Here is a 12,154-nt window from a genome sequence, read left to right on the forward strand (position 1 = left end):
CAGACTTTCTGACATTTCTGGTGGAAAAAAAAATAAAGGAGAAGAAAAATACTTTACATCTGGAGAATTGCTATCTGCTTTGATTTACTTCTCCTCCCTTTCCCCTGTCACATTCCAAGCTCCTTCAGATGAGTGAAATGTCAGCCTCTTTGAAAGCAACAGTCAGTCTCTCAGGTTCATAAAGGCATAGTAAATTAATTGAAATGAAGAAGGACTTGCATGGCTGTGATTAGAACAGGATACAACTCTCTGGGCACCCCCTGCTCCTTGCTTTTCTCTCTGGCCATTAGGAAAGAAGTTGGGGGAGGAGGAGGGGTGGGGGGGAAGAAAGACAGGGTGGGGGAGGAAGATCAGGGAAGCACATTTCTTCACAGCAACAGCAGAACTACCAGGACTCACAAAAACAAATTCAGAGGAACCCCCAGATTGTTTCTGCTCTTGTTCACAAGGCTAAACTCTAAAACAAAATAGGAGATGGGTCCATTCTGTAATCTTTCAGCAGAATAAACAAACTTAACATTACAACCATTAGGATCAGTTGAAAAATGGGAATTTTAGAGCAAATTCTTACACAGATGACTGAAAGGAAGGTTATCCTGTTTGCCACGAGCTATAAACTCGAAGTTTGACACATATGTATACTCCAATTTGTGGTTTCCTAGTTTTGTTCTGTTTCTAAAAATTAACATCAGCTCTGACTTGAGGAACTAGGAAAGAGCATTCTGGCTAGAATTTATCTTTTCTTTTTTTATAGTCTTTAGACTGCAGTAAAACGACCCTTATAATGTAAATAATAAAAAAATTTATCAGTACAGGTAAAGACACTATTTTTATATAGACACTTGTGCCACACATAGAAGGACGAAAGTGGTGGGAATACAAAGGGTATTTTTAGCAGATCAAACTTTTCTCAGTTCTAAAATGTGTTTTTAATATTTTTTTTTTAAGTTCCAACACAATAATTTTTTAAGGTGTAGCATTTAGAACCTGTCAAATTGATTCCCAGATAACTTTAATTAGAGCATCATTAGTGGATACAGAGGCAAGAGCTTAGCTGGAAAACTTCAAGTCATTTTTATTGTTGTGTCTCCTTCAGTTCACTAATTAATTTTGAAAGTAGAATCAGCTATTATTGTCTTAAAAAATCCAGAAAATGTTCATTTTTACAAGGCTTTTTATGTCTAGAGTGAAATTAAACAATTCCTAGGAATTTATTGCAGTGCCAGGATACTTGGGGAGAATAAACATTAATTTTCAAAACATTTTTAGATTCTTGAAGTCTCCAAAATCAAAGAGGAAAACTAAAGACTATGTCATTTTCCTGCTGATTTTAATTAAGTGAAAGAGATACAATTCTAATTACATTTTCACCCTCAGTTTTAGCAATGGAAATTATTTGCTTCTCGTTGCGGGCATAACTTTATGCATTACACAAACAGGTATTCAGCCCTTCATTAAACCTGAGGTGTGATAAGTTGCAGGCCTGCATTAAGCTTGTCATGCTCTTGCATCAGCCTCGTCTCAAAGGATGAATGATAGTCTGTTGGTTGCAGCGTTTCATTTAGCTAATGAAAAAGTATCTTCGTGTTCGATGTCAAGTACTACAACAGGGTCACATTCTGCTGCTTTTATTTCGTGGTGCGTTACTCCGTGAGTAGATGCATTGATGTGCGTGAGACTACTCACATAGGCCAAGTTGTGAATCACTTGTAAATGTTTATTCACAATGGCCCCATTCATGCAAAGAGCTGCTCTGCACAACATGAGTAATCGGTTCATAATCAGGCTCAGCTTAAGGTACTATTCAGCTCTGGTAAGGATGGCAGAATCTGGCCCACGCTGGCTTATGGCCAGACTGAAATTTTTTTACCAAAATGAGTAGCTTCTTATTCCACAAATAGCACAAACAAATCCAACAGGGCTATTTGTAGCATTCTTTTATAAGAACATTCTAGAAAAGAAACATTACAGTATATGCAAATAATTTAAGAAAGCTTCTACTCGAGGCAAATTATTTATTTTCCACTGGGCTATACTCCCACATTTGTCAAGATTTGTGTTCTCGTGCTTTGATTTTACTCACTTAATGATTTCTTAGCACGAGCAACTAACCTTTTCTCTGCTTCTTCAACATGTGGCAAATGCACTAAAAACAAAAGGAGGTGATTTACATAGCCTTCCTGCCAAGTTCTTTAACTAATGTTTGAGATATGTGATCATCATGCAATGCTGAGAAGTGAATTTATAGAACTTCTGGGCAAAGAGTCCCTATCCTGTTAAAAGAGAAAGTGAAATATTGTTGTAATTATTGCTGTGAAGAATTTGTGATGACATTGCACTGCACTCTTTTTTATTCCTGTGATTGATTCATCATCAATTTGAAAATGTTAATACTGTATTTGAACATATTTTTAATCCAATGAAAAACATGACAATTAGAAGTTCTTTTTAGGATTTGTAGAGACTCAATAAGCAGTGGGCAGCACCTCATTTACCAGTTCTAGGCTCAGTTTCCTTACTGTGAAGATGGACAGAAAAGTTTGACATAACTGATTTCTACCTCTATTTAAAGCAGCAATTGTACATAACACAGGAGCGTATCAATGAAGCCATCTTTTGTTGCTGAGAATAAGCTGAAATGAGCTCTTAATTCTCACCAGTTCTTTACTGTCATAATATTTTACAGTTACATGTTGGAAAACTCCAGTTCAATATGTCAATAGCATTTTATTTTGGCTTATTTAACAAATAAGATCAGTGCCATGCATTTAATACTGAGATACTTTAACAGGCTACCAGTAAATTATTTTCTTTGCAAAGAATAAAATATTACAGAGCTTTCAAATTGACACAGGTAAATTATTATTTTAAAAATAAATTTGTATATACCAGAAGCATTTAGAAATCAGAATTTCTGAATACCAGAAACATTTAGAAATCAGAATTAAATTGGCCTGATCAGAATTATGACTCAACTAAAACACTTATACTGCTAAAATGCAAAATGTTTCTGGGGGAAGTTCTTTCTATGACAAAGCACTGCTTTTTTTTCCCTTCAGCACTTTCATAATCAAGAAGCCCACTCTGGGATACACCCCTATGGTGTTACAAACTTTTTAAATTTTGATGGCATCAGATGGCATTGTGAGATATTTGAAACTCGATACTATTTTATTTTATACCACCATAGCTGAAGTATATAAGTACTTTAGGTTTACAGCTGCTTTTTATTGCCAGTGCAACACAAAAGAGCTGTGGCACACTGGTGAATTATCATATGAAATGTTGGTGATATGAAAAACTTCTGAAGTAAACATCCAGAATGTAAAGTTTTGGTTGTTGAAAGAAGATATTTTAAATTTAAATTGTGTAAAATAAGCAGCAGGCTGAGCATGCACTGAATGCCAGGTGCAAGCATGACAAAAAGAGTGAGCAGAGTATGGGGGTATGATGGCTAGGAATGGCAAATTGTTCTGCTGGGGATGGAGTCAGGATGCAGTTCTGGAATAAGGAGGAAAACCTAAATGCTAGGTTTCTCCCCCTTCCCTCTATTGCCTAATTTCCCTCACCTAAATCTCCCCAGGATCTGGGAGCATAAAAATTATTTTATTTTCACCTCTCCCACCGCTGCAAAATACTATGGGTTAAGGAGAGATATGAATTATAGAGATATAAGTTTTGAAAGGGCAAGGCTGTCACTACCAACAAAAGCATATCAGAAAATTAAAGAATAATTTTTGGAGAAACATCCAGTCTCTATAGTCTCTGATTAGGAATTTCAATTTTTCTTTCCTTGCATTTCTAAGGCAGAATAAAGGCAGAGCATTAAAGCACAGAGACAGTTCAGATCACCCTATCTACTGAATTCTTGAGACACAACCACTTTCCTTTGCATCACAAACTTATTAAATGCAACACATGCAAATGAAGGAGCATGAAGGAGCATTCTCACATAATTTGTATTTGAGATATTGACCTGTTTCTGTCAATTTATTTTGCTCTTTTTAAATAATAATATAATAATTACATAGTTCCTGACCAAATCTGTTTAAATTCAGTCCAAACATGTGATGCTATTGACTCACCAAAACAGATGAGTCTTCATATCCTCTTATCTTCTCACAGCATAAGGGCTGTTTTGAGACTGCATGGTCAACAGGTCAAAATTCCAACTTAGCTCATGCTGCCCACCTTTGTAACAATGATTATTCCTGTAGGAATAAGCAGTAGACTAGACTAATAAATCCATCAATGTAAAAAAACCCAATATTGTTAAAAGTCGATAATGTTTTTAGCACGAAAAAGATCACCTGGAAGACTATAAGTTATAGAATCATGACAAAAATCATACTTTTTGACTGGCTTATAGAGTGGAACAATGGTTCTTAAGATGCTCTTATGAGTTCTTTACCATGCTCTAACTGCTGGTGGGAGCCACCCTCTGTAACCTAACAGCTGGCTACTTAATTTCTCAGAAGCTGAGACAATGATGGTTTATGAGTTATTAAAAATAATCGATATAGGCTTGATCTTCCTGGCCTTGTATTCCTATGCGGATATCTATATGCCCATACCATCCACATCATTATAGCTGGGCCAAGTCATCTGCTATAATCCAGTCATTGTGGATTATTAGACACTTCTGAAAAAGGGTGCATTTAGAATGAAAGCTTTGTTAAAGTGTCCTTGAAGAGAGACAGAAGTGTCTGAATCTGTATAAGAATGTATTTACTCAGGTGTATTTACTCAAATGGTTTTGATTTAATCATTAGAAACAGAAAACAGCAGAGATCTTTAAAAAATGAGAAAATGACAATACAAATCATGATAATTCCATTTTTCTTTCAAAAGTGATATTAAGGGAACAACTTAGCTTCTAGAGTAATAAGAATGATTTTCCCATTAGACTTTATAAACATTTTAATATTTAATGAACTGCATATTTACAAAAGGAAAATTCTGTCAGATGTCACTTGAACACATAGAGTAAATAAAATACTGAATGATTCAGGGAGCCTTTTAGAAAAAGGTCTGGAATAGAGATCTGAGTTAGTGAGTATTATTTAGCAAATGCTTTAGTTATATATACAATGAGAAAAGAAGAAAATGCTCCCATTGGCTGGGAGTTTATTCAATATTTAGAGCCAGAAAACACAGTATTGGCGGAGGGATGAAATTTCCTTAACTCCACTCAAAAATCTCCCTGTGATCAAATTCTACTTGAAGTTAATGGGAATCTTGCCAGTGACTTCACTTGGAAGCAGAATATGATCCCTAATAAATACATAATAGTTTTACTATGCTAAATCAAATTGTCCTGGAACAACATTGCTTAGTTTATATTAATTTTTTTGTTAGTTAGTCCATTCTGCAATTTTTTAAAAAACTGAACTCTATTAAAAGAATGTTTTACATCTAATTTGTTACAGTAGATTCCATATTTGTGTCTGATTAATTTATAGTCGTTTTTTTGTTTGTTTCATTTTATTTCATTTGTTTTCTTATTTATTTAATTTTTAAGGCTGAGAGAGACAAGGATGGACTGAGCAATGCTTTTTTAGGGAGACCTGTTTTAGGGAGGAGTGTTAGTTTTAGTTTGAAAACAGTTCTACACATATGCTAAGTTGCTAGTACAGAGGCAGAGCACTAAGTCTTATATAAACTAATTGGGCTAATTCACTTTCTGGAATTTAGGCAAATAATGTAGCTGAGATAAACAGAGAGTCACTTATATGTCCACATTTATCTACACTTCCTATTTATACTGCTAAATGCTTAAAACAACACTGACCCATAAATTTGCCTTTTCGTCCTCATTCCTTTGGCAGTATTTCCTACATGCTACACTTTTAAGAGTGCAGTTTGGTCTCCTCTCAAATAAATAAGAGCCATGGTAGGAAAAAACTGCAGCTACAAAGTAGTTCTAACCCATTAAATGCAGATGGCCCACGGGGGGTTTAATCATAAGAGAGAGAACACACATCATGCTGAAATATAGAGCTGTTTTCTATCACTTGTTACCATTTGAATGTCTGTCCCAGGAAAGTGAATTCAATATATCTTCCTGGCCATCAGTTGCCCTTTGAATACTCCTTCTCTCTCTGATGTAGCTAGATTTCCCCTTAGAACATACAGAGATGAATGAGCTCTTACCACACGTAGAAGTGAAAGAAAACATTTCTTTCTGCACCAGAACAGATGAGATTCATCATTAAGAGAATGGATTTGACCTTGTCAAGTGGACCAAAGCAATTTATAAACAAACTCCTACAGGGGAGGCTACTCTTGGCCAAGTACTATATTAGCAGTGTTTTACTTATGCCCACTGCTACCTTACAATAACTTCACAAACGGGCTGACTTCCTGAAATATAGGGTGCTGAGAGATATCACAGATGTACCTAGAAACTCTGGGATAGCAAAGGTTTACTTCCCTCCCTAGAGGCTGTATAGAAATATGTCCACCCACCTTGCTATCTAGTTCTTGGCAAAAGTTGCTGATCGCCACCCATAATTAAAACTCAATTTGATGTTTAGCATATGTGTAAAAGATCATGTTTATACTTCAGTTTGCCACTATTATATTGTTTATGTCTCTAATATCTACATGCAAGATAGTGTACAACATGAAAATGACTGGCTTCTACCTATCAGAACAACAGCAGAATAACAAAAGCAATTCACTGCTGGAAAAAGAATACAAAGCCAATGGCTTGCTACAAAGTAGTTTAGACCATCTGGTAGTCCCATTTATACTGATAACTTTTCTTTAATAGGATTCTTAAATTTTAACTCTCTTCCCAAGCCTGTGCCATATGGGCTTTTTAAGTGGGAACAGTGTTTCAATGGGTACAAAAGCACAACAGCCTATTTTTCCTATCCAATAATCATAAGAAAGGCAAAAAAAAAAGGATGTCCAGTGGCCCAAAACCAATTCTGCTTTGTGTGAAGGAAAGACTATGTCCCAACCCAAGAGCGTGGCTGCATGTTAAAGCAGAGGAAAGACTGACTAGATATACAAGCTACGCATCATCAATAAGAAAGCTTTTACTATGATTTCTAAGGCATACCTTCCCATCTCTATCAACCTGGGTCATGCTAGCAGAGCCAATAGTATTATCATCTCCCCTCTGTCTCAAAAAAGGGAATCCTGAAATGCTTGTGTAAGGAAACTGACTGAAAAATGCAGTGTTAGACTTACTTTTCCCTATGGTATCTATCTAAACAAAAGAGGTGAAGTTACTACTTACTTCAAAGTCTACAGGAATTAGCCTATGTATAGTGCTAATATGTTATTGCACTTAATGTTGGCAATGATTTAGAAATTAAAGTTATGCTTGATGGATATGAGGAGGAGCTCTTTCTTCTAGTACTTAGAAGCTTTAATAGGGTCTATATGGAGTCTTTTAAGCCCCTAAGTTTCCCACAGGTTTCAGAAAGCATGGAGTCATTTATGAGTCTTATGTGAATAGCCAACAGCTTGATACACATTTCAGCTCAGGAGAAATCTGTGCTGTCCAAGTCTTCCCTTCTTCATGACAGAAGCTCTTTAATGTTCAAAAAATAAGACAACAGTCTCCACTATGTTTCATTGCCCAGAGATAAGAATAGTGACCCTCCTGAGGTCAGAACAATGAAAAGAATTTCCCTAGTCCTTAGAAGGCACTATATTGCATATATTAATAGCAGTTTAGCAGATTTATGCCTTATTCATCGCTAGGTCAAGTTCTCAAGGTCTTCTGCTCTTAGTCTGAGAAAAGAGGAAAAAGGTCATTTGCCTAATTCTTATAGCTATTATTCATTATTCATGTACCTCTCTCTCAGTTGGTGCTAGGTGTTTCTGAGTAATATATGGAGATGAGGGACCCAGTTCTGGTGGTAATTTCCACAGTTTTATGATCACATCCCCCCTGATTTCCAGATGAGTAAGGGAGAGCAGACTCAGGACTGTGGGCCCATGACCTAGTATACTTACAATAGAAATATACAAATTATGGGAAAACAAAAAATGCAGCAAAGGACAAGTGACTGATTACTAGTGTGTAACTTATTTATCTTGACTCACATATTTTAAAAGAAATACAAACTTTTTACTCTCCTTAAAGGGAAGATCAGAGTAAACAGAGAATTTTTATTACCCTGGGAAGAAATTTCTGCAGGTTTTTTGTTTGTTTTTGTTTGTTTGTTTGTTTTGCTTTGTTTTTTAAAGGAGAAATTATGGTTTACTATCTGCCTTGAGTGAAACAAAACTCTGTCTGTCCATTTCTTCACTTTTGCACCAGGTAAGAAGCATTCACGATGCGTTCTACTTAGTGACAGGTTCTGCTTATTCTACTGTATCTCAAAATTTAACTAAGAGCACTATCCCATACTGAAATCAACCCTCACAGTTTTGCTCTGACTGAAAATTCATTAGTATGTTTGTAGAGGTTATATTTTGCTGTCTTCCACATGTTCCTATGGATTAATGGTATAATCACATTTCTATTGTCCTTCAGCTTTATTAATTATGGTGGAAAACACCACCTAGGATAAAAAGTGCTGTTTTCCAGTTATTCAGGATGTCAATATTCAGCTGAGGGACCTTGGGAATTTGTAAGAGGCAAGAATTCTTTAAACTGCAATAGCTTGCTACAGAAGAAATTTTATTTATTTTAACTTCTTTATCTCCATTCCTCCTTGGCATCCAATATGCATATGTAAAGTGTGGTTGCTACTTTCATCAGATCTTTGATTTTATATAAAATAGTTCTGTTATGTTTCCACAGTATGTCAAAGAAAAATCAAGTTTTTGTAGCTCTTCAGGGCTTTACACATTTCTGCTTTTCTTTTGTTAATATGGAATCTGGCTGTCACTTATTGTCTCTGTTTCGCTGATGTGTGCTCTCCAATAGAGTAGGAGAACTGCAATTATTTAGCTGAGCCAAGAATGAGTTCTTTCAAATTGTGTTCCTTATTTTTGAAGGATGTTTTGGATTTGTTCAAAACTGTGCCAGTGTAGTGTGATTCATTTTCCTGAATGTTCAGCTTGTGACAGCTCAAAGCAGCAAATGTCCATAATTTTATGTAGAAGAATTGGCACAAAAAATTATGTAAAATAATTCTTGTTAGGTGACCAGATTTATGATTTTTTCTCATTTCATCTCATTTGAACCAAACTTCCTTATTCTTTTCCCACTCGATATCTTCCATCTATTCAGCTGCCTGATTATTATGCAATTGTCTTCTTTATCATCATACGAATTGCTTTTCTTTCTCAGCTTCATCCTTCTCTTCATTAGCCTAGAACCTTCCTGTGCTTGTAGTATAGGTATCGTTTCAGTGTATTGGCCAACATAATCTTCTGTCTAAGTGTGTGCATTATTTGCTTTTGCTGATGCTGTTCCATATGTGGTTTATACTCAGACTTCTTCCATTCAGTGTTTACTGTGGAAGTGCTGTCAGCCTCTACCTTTTTATAGCATCCTTGCTGTGGTTGCAAATATATTGGTAGTGGGAAAATCATAGTAGAAGTGAATTAACCACTAGTTATATATTTTTTCCTCTGAATTCTGGAGGAATAAGAAGCAATGGGCATCTCCCTGGATCTGGTTAGTTCTTTATCAGTTGCCCTTCTGCAAAGTTCAGGAATGAGGAAATGATACTTGATTCCTTCATCACTGCAGAAGTATCTCATGAGGAGATCATTTCCATACATCTTTCTCTTTGACTGACCAATACATGGTAAATTTAAGACACTGAATGTGAAGAGATTAGTGGAAAGGGAAGAACTGTATGAACTATATGGTGTTAGGTGACTCATTTGCATTTTAATGTTATTTACATAAGAAAATTTGGTTTTTTTATATGTCACAGAACACAATAGATATCCTGCTAGTTTCAAGAGTCAAAGTGTATATTTTTCCTTTTTCAGGGTAATTTTAAGTAAATATTCCAACCTTTATATGTCTCCTGCTTTATCCTACAGATACATAAAGCTGTACTGCCCTCCCACCTTTCTGAATGAATAATACAAAGAAGGTTTTTCAAAGTAGAATTAGAAATCATCCTTGATGTTTGTTCATTCTTCTCCAAGAATTTGCCCAATTAATTTTACTTTGCCTGGGTGACTGGAGATGAGAAGTCCCTTTCCAGATCCTGGCACTAGACTTAAACTAACATCTGAAGCAGAGGAACCTCTCTATAAGACTGAAGGCATCATTAGAACACATGACAGAGCTATCATTCATCTCAAAGTCATCAAAGCATCAAAGGGAATACATGAAGTGTTTCAAGATAGAACTCAATTTTTTCCTACCATGAATACTTAATAGAAGAGCCCGGCAAATATTGCTGGAAGAGGATGGAAACTTTTGAGATGAGAGTCTATTTATGAAATTATTATTCTTGGTCTTATTTCCTGGTTTTTTTTTTTTTGTTTATTTGTTTTTTGTTTTGTTTTTTGTTTGTTTTTTGGTTTTTTGTATGTTGATTTCTTAAGTTTCTGGTTTCCACATAAGTTAACAGAGAGACATCTCTTCAAATATTAGATGGCAAGGACAGTGTTAAAATATAGTTTTTCAAGTAGAAGAATGAATTGAGCCTGATCTCATAAAAAGTAGAGCCCAGTGATAACTTCACCTTTTTGAGGTTTTGACATACTCCGAAAATTGAAATTCAGCTTTTGCAAATAAATTTGCAAATCCTGAAAGTTTTAGCTGTGAGGTATGTTTTGTGTTGCTGGAATCTAGGTAGAAGGTGGCCTTTAAGGACAAAACAGAGGTTTCTGCACACAGAATATTACTTCAAAGTCAAAAGCACAGACACCTCTTGGCTTGTGCTTCACATTACATAGAGTGTTGAAGTTGTAATTTTTAGATTTAGGCATAAAAATGGCAGCTAGATATGTAAGTCTTCCACAGATCCTATGTGGATATATCAGAAATCCGTGACTCTGCTCATGTATTCTCTCTTTTGTCTCTCTAAGCTTTTCCTAGGGTTCATGATTTGCAATGGAGAAATAACCCTGCATGTCACAACATGTCTACATTTTCTATATGTGCGTTACATAGTTTTTAATATTTATTACCACCTCTCTAAAACAGTGTTACTAAGGATATCCAGGCTGCATTCTTATATTTCAATACTCAAAGACATCATAACACAATATGTTGTTGATATATTCCAAATATACAGGCAAATATTTTATCTGTCATAAGATGTTTATGTTTGAATTTCTCAACAGATATTTTAAACAGTATGTCATATTCTCTGCAGAAAGTTATGTGAAAGATATTAAAAAAAATGCAGAAATTGAAACTATGTGGATAGGTGACACTTACAGTAAAGTGCTGATCAGTCAAAACCACATGAATCTGCAGTGCTTGTAAGCCTTAAAGTGGGATTTGTATCCAATTTCAGACACTAATCTTCAACTTTGTCTTCTGTAAAAATATGTTTTTTATTTTTCAGATTTTGAAGTGGCTACAGATAAATAGTGTAAGTAATCACAAGTACTGGGTGGCAGCAAGAGTTAATGGGTAGCTGTCTTGTTTAGATGCAGGTGCTTAAAAGAGACAAAATTTTAACGTCATAGTGCTGATTCTCAAACTCCAGTATCATCTGATGGATTTTACCTCCTTTCCTTGTGGACAGTTGTGCTGTGTGTAGATGTCACTTATTGGCATCAGGAGGGCTGCAGGGGAGCCCTCTGTGGGAGGAGTTTGCCTCATGCCAAACCCAAGCTGAGCCTGTGAAGCTGGTGGCACCTCTGAAAAAAACATTTAAGAGAAGGCAAAATTTCTGGACAGAGAAAGGAGGAGGTAACAAAAAGAGTGAGAAACAGTAGAGGAAACATCAAGCTCAAAGGAAGAGGAGGAAGAGGTGGATGACAAAGGTGATGATAAGGAGAAGAAGGCTGAAGAGGAGAAGGAGAAGGAGAAGGAGAAGGAGAAGGAGAAGGAAAAGAAGGAGAAGGAGGAGAAGGAGGAGAAAGAAGGAGGAGAAGGAGACGGGGACGGAGGAGAAGGAGGAGAAAGAAGGAGGAGAAGGAGACGGAGACGGAGGAGAAGGAGAAGGAGAAGGAGAAGGAGAAAGAAGGAGAAGGAGGAGGAGAAGGAGAAGGAGAAGGAGAAGAAGGAGAAGGAGAAGGAGAAGGAGAAGGAGAAGGAGAAGGA

Source organism: Calypte anna, chromosome 1 (assembly GCF_003957555.1).
Source record: "Calypte anna isolate BGI_N300 chromosome 1, bCalAnn1_v1.p, whole genome shotgun sequence".
NCBI classification, from domain to species: Eukaryota; Metazoa; Chordata; class Aves; order Apodiformes; family Trochilidae; genus Calypte; species Calypte anna.